Source organism: Vicugna pacos, chromosome 25 (genome assembly GCF_048564905.1).
Source record: "Vicugna pacos chromosome 25, VicPac4, whole genome shotgun sequence".
NCBI lineage: Eukaryota > Metazoa > Chordata > Mammalia > Artiodactyla > Camelidae > Vicugna > Vicugna pacos.
This window is the reverse complement of record NC_133011.1, coordinates 38,761,165-38,775,166: the sequence shown is the minus strand read 5'-3', so window position 1 is coordinate 38,775,166 and position 14,002 is coordinate 38,761,165.

Sequence of the window (14,002 nt, the reverse complement as noted above, 5' to 3'; positions counted from 1 at the left end):
CCGGACACCCGCTGTGCATGTGAGGGGTGGAGGCCCGGAAGGCGGGGCGCGTGCGGGGTCCCTGAGCTGTTTTACTGCCCAGCCAAAGATTTTGCTGTGGCCCCGCGATGCCGAGGGCCAGGTCACAGGCAGCCGCTTGTTCAGTCCAGACTGCTCTTGGGACCTGTGGTGACAGGTTTCCTGGGGCGGCGTCTGCCTCACTGCCCCATGCAGCACAGAGGGGCACATCTCCCAACTGACCTGAGGCCAGGACCTCGGGAGGCCCACCAGGAGTCAACCAGGCAACGTGGGACCTCGTTCACTCTGAATTTGAAAACACCAACGGAAAGGATGCTTTTTAGTCACTTGGGGAAAACTGAACATGGTCAGGCCTTAGATCCTGCAGAGAGCTGCGGGGGCCTCGGGGGACAGTGAGGGGCGGTCACGTTCACAAGGTGTCTTGAGGGTGGGGCAGCAGGTCATCTCCCTGGTCGGAGAGTCTGCAGGGGGACTGTGAACGGGGGGTGGCTGACAAGGAACACGCCGTGAACTCTTCCTCTGAGTACAGGAAAGGCTGGCCCCAGCCGTCCTCAGGAGTGAGACAGGCCTCATCCAGCAGGTTCCAACAGGAAGCGATCACAAGAGCCTCTCAGTGAGGGAGTGAGGGGCGCGCAGACAATCGGACGGCGGCGGAGGGGGTGGGTTGGGGAAGAGCTGGGTGGGTGGGCAGGTGAGTAGGTGGACAGAAGGGTGTGTGGATGATTGGGTGGATGGAAGGATGGGTCCCTGGATGGGTGAGTGAATGAGGGAAGGAGGGCCGTGTGCCAAGCCCAGCTGAGAGCCAGCTCCGTGATGGACACGAAGCCGCAGAGCATTTCACTTAACCTCACGGGTGTCCTGGAGGAAGACAGGTCGCTGGGGTGTGGGGGACGCTGTCCATGGTTCCACTCGTGGCAGAGCTGAGACTGAGCCCCACACCTGTGTGGCTGTGAGGCTGTGTGCTCCTGGCTGCACAAAGAGACCGACTGGGAAGGGGCCTCACATACATTCAGGCCCCAGCCCGAGAAAGCAGGCCAGGGCCGGGGCTGTCTCTGGGGGCCGCTGTCCCTGCGCGCCCTGGGCCACACTCCTGGCTAATTCCTGTCTTCTTCCTTGGAGCCCCCTCTGTCCCCATGAAAGGAGGCCTGCCCCCCTAGGCTGCCCTCGAGCGCAGTGCGGCTCAGTAAGTGTGATGAAGAGACACAGCGGGAGTGGGGGGTTAGCCTGGGGCTGCGCTCCCAACCCCACGCAGACTGGGCTCGAGGACCCAGACCAGGCCCCTCTGACCTGGCTCCTCCCAGTTTCTCCAGGCCTGAATCCACCCATGGACCAGGTGATGGAATGTGGCCATGCCTGGGCCACAGTAGGTGCTCAGCAAACATTGGCTCCCACCTGGGCCCGCCCTTCCTGCAGCCCAGCCACGGAGCACCGCGCTGCATTCCCAGGCTGGCCGCTGCCAAAGGAGATGGGGAGACAGGTGGGCGGGATGGGCTGGGGTCTCCCCTGTGCTGTGCCGATTCTCAGGCTGCGGTCCCCGGGTGGCCCCAGCCCTGGGCTCCGGCGATCGCACCTGCCTCTATCCCTCCAGGGGCCTCCTGCAGGTGCTGGCCTCCTGGTGGCCTCGCCTCTCCTCTGAGGCCCCCCAAGTCCTCAGCCCAGCGTCATCAGGTCCCCTCCATCAACCCCTTGGGTTTGTTTCTTCTAGCTATTTTTGACTGTAGGAACGAACATACACAAAATTCACCGTTTTACCGTTTTGAACGTGGAGTTCAGGGGCACTGACCACACTCACACTGCTGTGCAGCCATCTGCACTATTTCCAGAACTTTGCTTCACTCCCAACAGTGAACGGGCAGCTCCCACTGCTCCAGCCCTGTGGGTTGGCCCTGGCCCGCCATCCGGGGGGCCTCAGCCCCCGCCTCGCTCTGGCTTCTGCCTGAAGGGCCGAGTCTGGGCTCCCCACCCCCTTAGCTCTGACCCCAGGACTCCCGCCTTCCCCGACCTGGGGCACCACGGCTCTTAGAGCAGGGACCAAAGATGGGGATGCCAACAGTGGAGAAGCTGTACGGCCATCGACGATGCAGTTCATGGGATGCTTTGAGCTGGATTAACACAAAGGCCATTTTACTGACTTAATTGTTTCAGCTGCAGGAGTGTGTCTGTGTGCGCGCGCCAAGTGTGTGTGTTCTGTCCTTTAAGAGTGGTGGACAGACCTCTCCTGGTACAAGCAACGTCCTTGGGGGCTGGTGGGGCGGGCAGACCACAGACTGCGGGTTTATAGAGTCCTAGGGAGTTTGGTCATGCTTCCCAGCATCCCTGGTGTCTTAGACACACGGTGTCTTCACAGGGCAGAGGATTCGGGGTGTGGGATTGGCTCAGAGATACTCGGGGAGGAAAAGGGGGGACGAAGCAGAAACAGGGGCTGTGAAAGAGATGGACAGCTGAGTGGCCCTCATCTCGCTCTCCCTGCTCGGCCTTTGCAGGAAAATGCTTTCTACAAAGGCCCGAGGGGGCAGCAGGCCACCAGAGCCCCGGCCAGACGGGCCCTCCAGTGTCTGCTGTTGCCCTGAGCTCACCCAGGCCTGGCACACGGCCTCCCCCACTGCCCGCCTGGCTGGCTCCACGCTGGCCATCCATGACGTGCTCTGCTCCCAGACACAAAGGCCTGCTTCCGCCGAAGCGGAGGCTGGAGAGCTAGCTGGGAGGTGAGTCAGCACTGCTGCTGGCAAGTGTGCTCAAGCCCCTCCTCCCACTCCTGAGATGTGGAGGGAGGGATGGGGGAGGACCAGGTTCTTGGCTGCAGTCGGGTGGGGAGCTGTGCTGGGCCACTTGGCAAGCGGGAGATTTGGTGGGTGGGTGGGGGTCACAGGCCTCAGACAAGCAGAGCCTGGAATGGGGGCCCTATGATGGGAGTGGCCTGCAGCCCTGACTTGAGGGTCTGCTCTGGGATGGGTGCCCGGCTGCGTGGCCCCCTGTCCTCCTGCAGTCTCCTGACCCACCCATGCTCCTCCTCCCACGACCCCTGCTAACAGCCTACCCTGTGCGCGGACACAGCCCTGATGATGTTTCCGCCATGCCCTTCAGAAACTGAGGGACAGGGCCTTGCCCAAGGTCGCACAGCTCTGGAGGGCAGTGAAGCCCAGGGTTTGGGAACACTCCCCACCCAGCTCGGGAGAAAGCCAGCTGTCTCCAGACTTCCCTGCCTGGGACCGCGGAGCAGCCTCGCCCACTGTCCACAGCGGGAGACCAAGGCACGCGGCAGGAGCAGCAGCCTGGGCCTCCATCTCGGCTGGGGCATGTGACTGGACTTCCACACCCTCCCGAGTCACAGCCACTGCCGGTCACCTCTCCCACCCGACCAGGCCTTCTGGGTGCACAGGCCTTCGCAGGTGGAGGCCAGTCCAGGCAGGTGGACGTGGGATTGTCCCCACAATTGCCCCATTTCATGGAGGGCTCCTGAGGCCCCCGGTCTATAGACTTTCTGCTGTGTGATGCCCGACCAGTGTGCCCACTTCTCTGGACTTTGGGCAGGAATCACTGGGCAGGCGGGGGACCCGGGGCTCAGTGGGGGAACTCTGACAGCGTTGGCAGGTGCAGAAGCCCATCATGCTGGCAAAAGCCCTGGAAATGGACTCCAGGACCGAGTCCCCCTTTCTGGCTGTGGGCAGTCCCAGTGGGAAAGAGAGCCAGAGGCTCAGCAGGGTGGGGACCCCAGGGTAGCCCCTGGGATCTGGGTTTCAGTGGCTGCCACCACCCCTCGGCAGAGGCCAGGCTGTGAGGTGCGATTGTCACCTCTCTCTCACACCCTTTCCAGGGACAGTCTCCCATCCTGGGGACAAGGGGTGTGTGGGTGGGGAGACTGCAGGGGGCTGTGACACCCCCACACACCTTTACCCTCCAGGAGCTTCCTTTGTTCTCTCACCGGGATTGCACAGTGCCCTCTGCTGTAATGATGAGGGAGTGCAGGCAGCCTAAACCCAGAACCTGGGAGTTAGCTGAAAGTCCCTGATCAGCCAGCCAGGAGTCATGGATCTGCTGTGCCTGGGGGAACCCCAACCCTGGTCCCACTCTGAGCCCGGATCCTGCTCCCACACTGAGCCCTGACCCTGGTCCCACTCTGAGCCCTGACCCTGCTCCCACACTGAGCCCTGACCCTGGTCCCACTCTGAGCCCTGATCCTGCTCCCACGCTGAGCCCTGACCCTGGTCCCACTCTGAGCCCTGATCCTGCTCCCACTCTGAGCCCTGACCCTGGTCCCAATCTGAGCCCTGATCCTGCTCCCACACTGAGCCCTGATCCTGCTCCCACACTGAGCCCTGACCCTGGTCCCACTCTGAGCTGTCGCCGTGGCCCCTGTGTTCCTTCAGCTCACAAGCAGGACAAGACCAGGGGGCCTGGAGCCGGCGTGGGTCTCACGCTTATCCTCGGGGAGGCAGGAGCCTTTGCTGACCTTCTCCCGCCTCCTCGCCGTGTGACTCAGTGCTCCCTCTATGGCCACACACTCCCCCTCCTCCGCCTCTGCCCTAGCTTGCAGTGGGTTCTGGGCCCTGGGTGACTGTGTAGCTGACTCACTGCAGGGTGGGGGAGGTGTGAGTGTCAGACCTGGGCTCCCCCAAGTGCAGACCCCAGCCGGTCCAGGTGGCTCCTTGGGGAGCATCAGGGCTGTGCGAAGTCCAGGTCATGCAGGGGGCAGGCGTAGGCAGGGCCAGAGCAGAGACCCCTCCAGGCCAGTCCCACCCTCAGAGGCCTCAGAAACCAAGGGGCTTGAGGCCCAGCAGCCACCTGCCCTGCCTCTGCCCCTCCCTTGCCAGGGTCCTGGGCTCCGGCTCTTCCTAGTCACCAGCCGGGGCCAGTGGTCTCTGGCTGCAGGAGTCATGGGGTTGTAGGTCCCAGGGTGGGGAGGGCAGCCGTCCAGCTTGGCCCTGCTCGCCCAGAAGCAGCTCCTACTTCCAAGGGCCCGCAGACAGACACTGGTGGAGCCCACGGGCTGGGGCCGCAGGGCGTGAGGCTGAGGGAGCTTCCGAGGGGAGCACCGGGAGGGCAGAAGGGACTGGTGAGAGCAACAGGCTAGCATCCTGCAGGGGGTGGGTCCAGCGTCCTCGGAGGGGTGGAACTGAGGTCCAGAGGGCAGGCCAGGACCTGCCTGTGGGGGCCCCTCTGCTGGGCTGTGGTCTCCTGACTGCGGTTGGGAGCCTTTGAAGATAAGGTTGAGGGGCAGAGGTGATGAGGGAGGGGCTGGGGAGAGGCCTGGTGCCCTCGTCCCACAAGGCGCCTGCATGAGCTCAGGCCTCCAGATGCTGAGACACTGGCCTCCACGAGGGCAGGCAAGGCCCCGTCATGTTGGAGAAGATGGATGCGGTGGAGCCCGGCTTTACTCTGGACCTGGCCTGCCTGTCTCCTTGCGGCACCCCACCACGTCTTGGAGGAGGCCCCGCTCCCCACTTCCGATCAGGGCCCATGGAGCGACGGCAAGGTGGCCCTGTGCCCCACCCCGCCGCCCCGCTCGCTCTCAGCCTCTCCCTCCACCACGAGCAGCGAGCCTGCAGCCTGGCCGATGAGGTCCTCCTGCCCGCCGGTAGCAGATGGAGAAACGGATGAGGAGGGTGAGGTGGGGGGCCCGGAAGAGGGGTCTAAGGAGGAACTGGTTAGTTTCGGACGTGGCTTGGGCCCCAGGATTCTCCTCTGAGAAGGAGGCTCAGCTGTGGTCTCCAGCGAGTAAGAGTCTGTTCCCTTGTTTTATTAATAAAGCGGAACAGTGACGTCACTGGCACTCGGTCAGCGAGCCACTCCGCTGACCGGTTCTTCCTCATTAGGAAAAAGGAGAGTCGAGGCGCCCTTGGGAGGCTCCGCGCTGGACTGCCTGAGGCCTCGAGTCGCTGCCAGCCGCGGGCCGCGGGCATCCAGGCCCCCCGCGTCCTCCAAGGTGGGCCCAGCCAGGAGGTGCAGTGACCTCGGCCCTGAGACTCAGGCCCGGTGGCCCTGGGTTCCCAGGGAGCCGACTCTGGGCATGAGGCTGGCGGAGCGGCCTGGCGGGCGAGGTGGGGCAAGGAGCTGCTGCATCCCCTGGAGGAGACTGGGGGGCCTGCTGACTTCTGGTGGCTGCGCCAGGCACAGGCGGGGCGTGGTCCCTGCCTCTGGGGCCAGCCAGGCTGGGGGCCAGGACAGACACTGACCTCCAGGCATGACGGGTGTTCAGGGCGCCCAAGTCACATCCTGGAGTTGGACGGTGTCCTGCACAAGGGGATCTGGAGCCAGCCCTTGGCGGCGGAGCCTCGGGGACAGGCCTGGTCCGCAGTGCCCCACACCCTGCTGGTGCCACGCCCAGGCCCAGCCATGGGCCGTGGGGTTTTCTCAGCAGGAACCCCATCCAGGGTCGTGCAGCCTGCATCCCACGGTAACGCCCGTCAAGGCAGCCGCCGCAGGTAACGTTTAGAGCACGCTGTGCTGGGCCTGCCCGGTTCAGTCCTGGTCCCATCGTCCCCGGGAGGCCCAGAGTCACCTCCACTTCTCTAGTCCTTGTTTAGCAGTTCCGCACTGAGAGGCTTGGAGGTCAGAGGTCAGAACACAAAGTGGGTATTTTAGCAAATGCTTTGAAATTCATGACCCCCTCAGCTCGGGTTTTGTCAGGAAGGGAACTTTCCTCTTTAGGGGTAGAAATGTCCCCCCAGCTTGTCTGCAGGAACTGGGGTTGGAAGCCACGCTCCTGCTCCTTCGCGGGCGAGCACAGCACTCCCCACGCCCTGCCTGGGGTCTTTGAGCTGCTTACCAGCTGCAGCTGCCTCTGATCCTGCCAACAAAGCGGAACCTTCCAGAGACCTGACAGCAGGGCATAACCTGGCCTTCTGACCACTGGATCAGCCAAGCTACCCTCCCATGGGACTCTCCAGGGGGCTGGAGTGGGGAGATGGGGCCACCCGGACAGACAGGCAAACCCACTGCACCCCGAGGGCAAAGCTGTCGTTATAGGGAGCAAAGGTCTGGCACTGGATAGTTCATTCCTTTTCTCTAAATTGGGAAAGTGGGTCCAAGTGCTGCAGCCGCAGTAATGAGCATGATTGGAATGCGAGCCCTCACTCTTCATCAGGGAAGCGCACTGGCAGCCAGAAGGCAAGCAAGGTCGGGATGGCTGTGTGAATAACAAGGGGGGTGGGGATGGGGGGAGGTCTGTGACGAGGGGGAGGGCCATGATGACGCTGGGGTGCCGGTAGAGAGGGCAGTGAACCTTGACAGTGGTGATGGTTGTGATGTGTTGTAGGTAGCGGAGGCGGTGGCTTTGATGGGGGAGAGCGGAGTGGGGGTGGAGAAGACGGGGAGGGCGGGGAGGGCGGGGATGGAGGCGGTAGTAGCTATGACGCTGGTGGTGCTGGCAGTGGTGGTGGTGGTGATGGTGGTGATGGAGGAAATCATGGTTATGAGAGTGGTCATGGGGGAGATTGAAAAAAAGCCATTACTTCTATTAGAAACAAAAAATGCTTCTAAGATGTTGGCATCAGGTCACAGTACAGACACCTGTTTCACGCAGTGTGCTTCTCCCTTCAGCTGGAGGAGGAATTCCGCCTTGGCTGTGGGAAGTAGAGCAGACGGTCACAGTGGTAGCAGATGAAGCAGCTGGCAACGGGCTTTGCCAGGGGCTGGGTGTGTACCCCCCAAATGTCAATGTTGAAATCCTAACCCCTAAGGTGATGGCCTTTGGAGGTAGGGGCTTTGAGAGGTGATCAGGTCATAGGGCGGAGCCCCTTGAACGGGATTAATGCCCTGGAAAAAGCGACCGCAGAGAGCTCCCTCACCCGCCCCTGTCGTGCGAGGACACAGAGAGAAGCCTGCGGCCCGCGGCCAGGAAAACGGCTCTCAGCAGCACCCAGCCTGCCGGCGCCCTGGTCCTGGATGTCCGGCGCCCAGAACAGTGCGGGAAAAATGTCTGTTGTTTGCAAGCCACCCAGTCTGTGGTGTTCTGGTAGAGAAGTCTGGATGGACTCAGGCAGGGATGGAGGTGGGACGGGGGTGATGGCGGGGCAGTGAGGAGCTCCTGGGTGGCCCAAGAGGTGGCGGTTTTAATGATGCTGGTGATGGTGGGGCTGGGGGATGTTATGGGCTGAACTGTGTCCCCCAGATTCATAGGGTGAAGGCCCAGCGCCAGTGGGACAGTGTTTGGAGACAGGGCTTTTAGGAGGTAACTGTGGTAAGTGAGATGGAACGGGCGGGGCCTAATCTGAAGGACTGACGCCCGTGTAGGAAGAGGAAGACCTCTCTCCATCTCTCTCCACATGCACCCACCACGGAAGGCCCTGTGAGGACGCATCGGGAAGACAGCCGAAGGGCTCTCGCCAGCAACCTGTTTGGCTGGTACCTAGTCTTGGACTTCCCAGCCTCCAGGACTGTGAGAAATGAATGTCTGTTGTTCAAGCCACTGGCTCTGTGGTATTTTGTTTCAGGGCCTGAGCTGCCTGAGATGGTGGGGATGGTGGTGACGGAGGTGGCGGTGGTGGAGGTTTTGGATGGTGGCAGGAGGTGATGGAGGTCGTGGCTGTGGCTGGGTGGGTGGAGGAAGCGGTGTGACGATTATGCAGTTTGCAAGTGGGACATGTGGAATTCAGGTCACAGCCTGGACAGTGGGCCACGGGTCTTATGCGAGTGCCTCTTGCTGAGGGTGGCACTGGGGACCACAGGCAGCGTGTGAGCCTGCAGGCCTGCCTGGGACATCCCTCCTGGGTGCTGTCGCACCAGGATGACGTCCCTGCCTTCCTGGCTCACTCTCACCTTGCCAGGGCAGACACTGAGCTCCTGCGGGCTGCTGCCATGGCATTTTGTTTTTGTTTAAAAACGTACCGGGCCTGCTCAGCTCAGGGAGTGTGGCTTCCTTGTGCTGTGCTGAGGCTGTAAGCCTGGGGACTGTTTCCTCTTGGCTTCCCACCAACCCGGCAGGTGCTGGGGCAGCAGGAGATGGACAGCTCCCCGAGGTGCCCCCGCCTACGGAGGTGGGCCAGGGGGCTGGCAGTGGGCAGTACATCCTGAGCCCCAGTGTACACACTCTGGCCTGGGCAGCTCGGATGGGGAGGAGGGCTGGGAGGGGGCACAGCAACTGGGACTCCTGACTCCCTAGGGGCAAGGCCAGTGTCTGGGGGTGTGTGAACTCTTCCCTGGATCCTCAGGCCCTGCCCAAACCCAGGTCTGGGGGAGCCAAGCCCCAGAGCCCCACCTGCAGGGGGCACACAGCACCCTGGGGACAGCCAGGGTCTGGGATGGGTGAGGCCGTCAGGGCAGAGGGTGAGGGAGCACCCCCCAGTGGGGGTGGGGGCTGGCTCATACCCCCGGGTCTCAGTGTCTCTCCCTACCCCCAGCAGGAGGAGGGGTGTTCTGGGCCCTTGCAGTGGTGGGTCCAGGGGTCTGCGGAAGCCTGCTAGGGGGGCCAAAGCTCTATGGGAAGGTCTGTTTCTCAGCTTGGGGGGCCTATGTCAGTGGGTGTGGTGGGGCTGAGGCTGGAGTGGGTGGGGGGCAGCCCCCAGGGCCCTGTGCCCTGACTGACCTCCGGGCTGGGGCTCAGACCACTGCCCCCAGAGGCGTATCTGGACCCTGCTCCTCACCTGCTGCTTTTGCCCTCCTCTCTCTCCTCGTGGCTTGTTCCTGGTCCCAGACCAGATGCCCCTGGGAGGGCCTGGACTCCTTCTGGGTGGACAAGGACAGTGCCAGCAGTGACCACTGTCTTCAGGAAGGGCTGAGGAGCCGGGCCAGTGGGCACCAGACCTGGATTCAGGGAGACTGGAGGCGGCCCAGGCTCGGGGAGGGAGGGAAGGGTGGCGAGAGAGAGCACCAGGCCGCACGCGGCCAGCAGGTGGCGCCCAGGCCTCAGGGGCCGTGGGGGACAAGTCCTGGAGCGCACCCTTGCCTCCACCTGAGACCCGAGGGCTCCCAGATCCCACTTCCTGCCAGATGAGGGGCCAGGGTGGCTCCCCCAAGGAGGACACCCGGCCCAGGGCAGTCACAGGCCAGGGCCAGCAGGGAAGGGGAGGTGGGGGTGGGGGCGGACAGTGCGCTCCCAGAGCCGGAGGGCAGCACCGGCCCCCGGGATGGCTGGCTCCACCCTTCCTCTCTCCGAGGCCCAACCAGCCTGGACCCCAGCCCCTGGCCGGGCTGCCCGGGCCCCTCTGAGAAGCCTGTCATCTGATGTGCTGCCCCCAGCCCCACCGCAGGGGGCATCTGGAGCAGTCCAGCCCTGGACATTGACGGTGGCTGATGGCAGCGGACAGTAGGGCCAGGCTGGGCCTCAGGGTCAGGAGTCTGGGTCATTCACTCACCAGCCTGTCCTCCAAGCACATCCCCATCCTCTCTGCACCTCAAGTTCCTCATCTGTAAAACGGTGACGATGATTGTCCGCCCCGCTGTTCCAAGGTCCAGGGCGATGCTCCACACACAGTGGGGCCCCTTCTCCCACATGCCCTCTGGGTCAACCCTCTTCCCAGAGAGAACACGAAACAGTGGACACCCAGCCCTGGGGCCAGGAAGGGGACACTGGCAGGGACCAGCTGCATAACTAGCAGGGTCCACAGAGAAACAGAAGCACAAGCTCTTCGTTCAGGGTTAGTAAGACGCACACAGTGGTGACGGTGGAGCACAGAGCCAGAGAACTGGCGGCGCCCAGACAGATGCCCATCAAAGCATCCTGTGAGGCAGCCAGTGCAGCTGGAGACATACTGAGCTGAGATCTGGGGACCAAGAGGCTGTGGCCCAGCAGACGTGGGCCCCTGAGGGCCAAGGATCATCATAGCCCATGCCTGGCATCTGAGCAGCCAGCAGCAGACAGGGAGGTGCCCAGGTCCAAAAGTGGGGAGTGGGAGACACCAGCCTGGGGCCCCAGAGGAGCCTGCGGCTGGGCAGGGCATCCAGATCGGGGCCATGGGATCAGGAGCCCAGAAGAGAGGCCTCAGGTGGACCAGGTGGCCTGTGGCAGTGGACAAGATGCGCGGGTGGGGCAAGCAGCCTGTAGGTCAAGGGGCCCAGGAATGGGAGGGAGAGGCAGCAGAGGGGATGGAGGAGGGACCGTTTCCTGTGGGCAGGGCTCCCTCTGGGCAGGGCCCGCAGGCGGTGTGGCTCAGAGCCTGCCTGCCTGCGTGGGGAAGCTCCGAGGCGCCGTCACACTGAGCTATTCTCAGCCCCTCTCCTTTTATGGCTCCGGAAGTGAGCCGAGGAGGCGCACTGTGTTGCAATCGGAGATTTAAATGGAAATGCAGAGAACAGCAGGACGGCAGCCACCACCCCCTCCCTGGCACGGGCAGGCAACCTGAGCCCCCAGCTCCGGGGGCGTCCTTCAGGGACCAGCTGGCAGCGAACCCCGGTCTAGCTGAGGGGCCGGTCACCCTTGGGGTCCCTGCTGCATGATCTGGGGCCTCCTGGGCGTCCAGGGAGGCAGTAGGGGCCAGCACACAGCCTGGCCGGGGGGGGGCCCAGGGGGACAGATAGGAGGGGGCGGCCGCCCGGCTCCCGTCCCCACAGGTGGGCTGGTGAGTCTTTCTCATGCTCCTCCCACGGCTGATGACCAGGGCCAACAGTGGATATGAGGACCCCGGCTCTCCGCTCATCCCTGACCCTCTAAACAGCCCTCACACTGGCCCTTCAGCCTCCCCTGCACTCAGCACACCCCTGCTCACCCTTGGCCAGCCCTGCCTGGTAGGGCCCCTCTGTGCTGCTGGTCCCAGCACACACTGGGAGGGTCAGGGCGCCTCTGCCCAGATGGAGTCTCCTTGGGGCGGGAAGCGGGGGTTCTGTTCACTCCGCATGCCCAGAGCCCGCTCAGCCAGTGAGCAGGGGCACACGCACTCACACCTACACACGATCACAGACGCGCACACACGAACTCTCACGCTCACTCACACTCATAAACTGGCACACGCAGTAGGATGCTGTGCTCGGGGCTCCCGAGGGAGCACAAGCCTCACAGAAGACTCGGTGAATACCACACTGGGAGGCCTGGAAGTCCTCCTGGAGGTGGTGATCCTGGGCTCAGATGTAGACACAAGGTGAACTGTGCTGAGCTGTTATGCTTAGGTTTTCAAACTGGTCAGGCCTTTGTTAGCAGAACAGGGTGGCGGGCAAAAGGGTGGACAGGGCATTCCTATGGCGGGAACCATGTGCTCAGAGGTCCAGCCCAATCCTCCTCACCACCCACCACTGTCATCGGCCTGTTATGTGATGAGGGTGGTAGGGCCAAGGGGGCTAAGTGATTTGCAGGAGGTGCCTGGAGGAGAAGCGGGGTGCCCGATTCCTGTCCAGTGCTCTGTGGGCACTCAGACCCAGCCAGAGTACCCGCCCAGCCGAGGGGACATTAGCTCCCAAAGCCATGAGTGGGTCCTCGGCCCAAGCCCCCATCCGGTGTTCCTGCCCCACACACCTGCCTCCTGGTCCCCCACCCTGTGCCCCCAACCCATGGTGCCGCAATGGCCTCCCTGTCCTCCTCGCCCCACCCTGCTCACTCCCCAGTGGGCACCCAGGAGCTGTGGCTGCTCCTCAAAGAGCTCGAGGCTCTGGGCAGAGTATGGCCCGCTGGTGGCTGCAGCGCCAAGGACGGGGGCTCAGCCAGCGGCAGCCTAGGGCCACACGCAGCCAGCATCCTCCAGGGACTGTGAGGGGGTCATGGTGATGGCCCCGCTTTCTGGGGCGGTCTGCACCTCCCCGCACCCCACCGTGCTCAGGGCCAGCCGAGCTGGGTCCAGAGCTGCTTTCTGATGAGTGGCCCTCCCAGCCGAGTGGGGCAGAGACGACTGCACCCACTTTACAGTCGAGGAAACCAAGGCTGAGGGGACTCCCCCACGGTCACACAGGACTCGAACCGTGTTCACAGACACCCAGGGACCGGCAGGCCTGCCGCCCCGCGCTGTCCCTTCCTGGCTCTGGCTTCCTTGTTGCGGGGTTTAGACCAGCTCCAGGCCCTCTCGGGGCCTTGGTTCCATCCGCAGCGGCTCGGGGCGGCGAGGAATGAAGGTCCCTCCGGAACGGGCTCTCCACCCCTGTCCCGCATCCCCGTGGCCCTGAGGCTTGGCCTGCTGGCCTGGAGGGTGCAAGGAGCAGCTGGCTCGGCCATCACCATGCCAGGATCATTGGAAAAATACAAAACTTTCCTTGGAGACGGGACCAGGAGGCGCTGAGGCAGGAGGCAGGAAGGAGGGAGGGGGGAGGAGGGTCTGGTGTGTGGGGGCCCGGAACGAACAGGCTGCCTGTTCCGGGGACAGGACGCAGCACACACCCTGCCAAACCGGGAGAGACGCCCAGAAGAAGAGGGGAGGATTGGAAAGAAAATGTTCCAGTGGCTCCGGTGCTTGAAGCCCCCTGCACAGCCCAGCGCTGCCGCCTCCCATGGCCCCTGAGGCTCTGGGTCACCTGCTGTCTCAGGTCAGCGTGTGGCAGGCACTGCCGGGTCTCCCAAGACCCCTCCCAGTTCTGCCCAGGCCTCTCGCGGTCTCAGAGGCCCCTCTGCTGCAGCAGCACGTCAGGCAGGTGTGGCCAGAGGGCCCGGCCTGTGTCATCGGCTGGCTCAGGGCCCGGGGAGGGCCACACCTCAAAGACTCTCTGTGAGATGGGGAGAAGGTCTCCCAAGACCGGAGACCGCCAGCCCTGGCACCCCTCCCGCCTCTGCCCACCTGTTTCCCACCTCAGCGCCCTTTCCCATCTCAGCTCTAACCTGAGTGCCCAGGTCCTCGCCCCAACCCTGTCCCTGTCCCCACCTCCCCGTGGCCTAGCTCCACTGCAGGCAGCCTCAGAGGAGGGATGGAGGCTGGACATGGGCAGTGGTGAGGGCAGGGCCCATGGGGGCCCTGGTGTCCTTCCAGCTGCCTAGACTGAGACCCCAGGCCCTTCTGCCAGCCTCCCCCAGTGCCTCTGCTCACCCCACATCACCCGGGCCTGTGCGGCCACCCCAGGGCACACATCCCTGGCCCCAGTGCTGCCTTGGGAGGCAGAGCAAGCAGACAGAGCCAGGAAGCGGCAAACAGCCCCT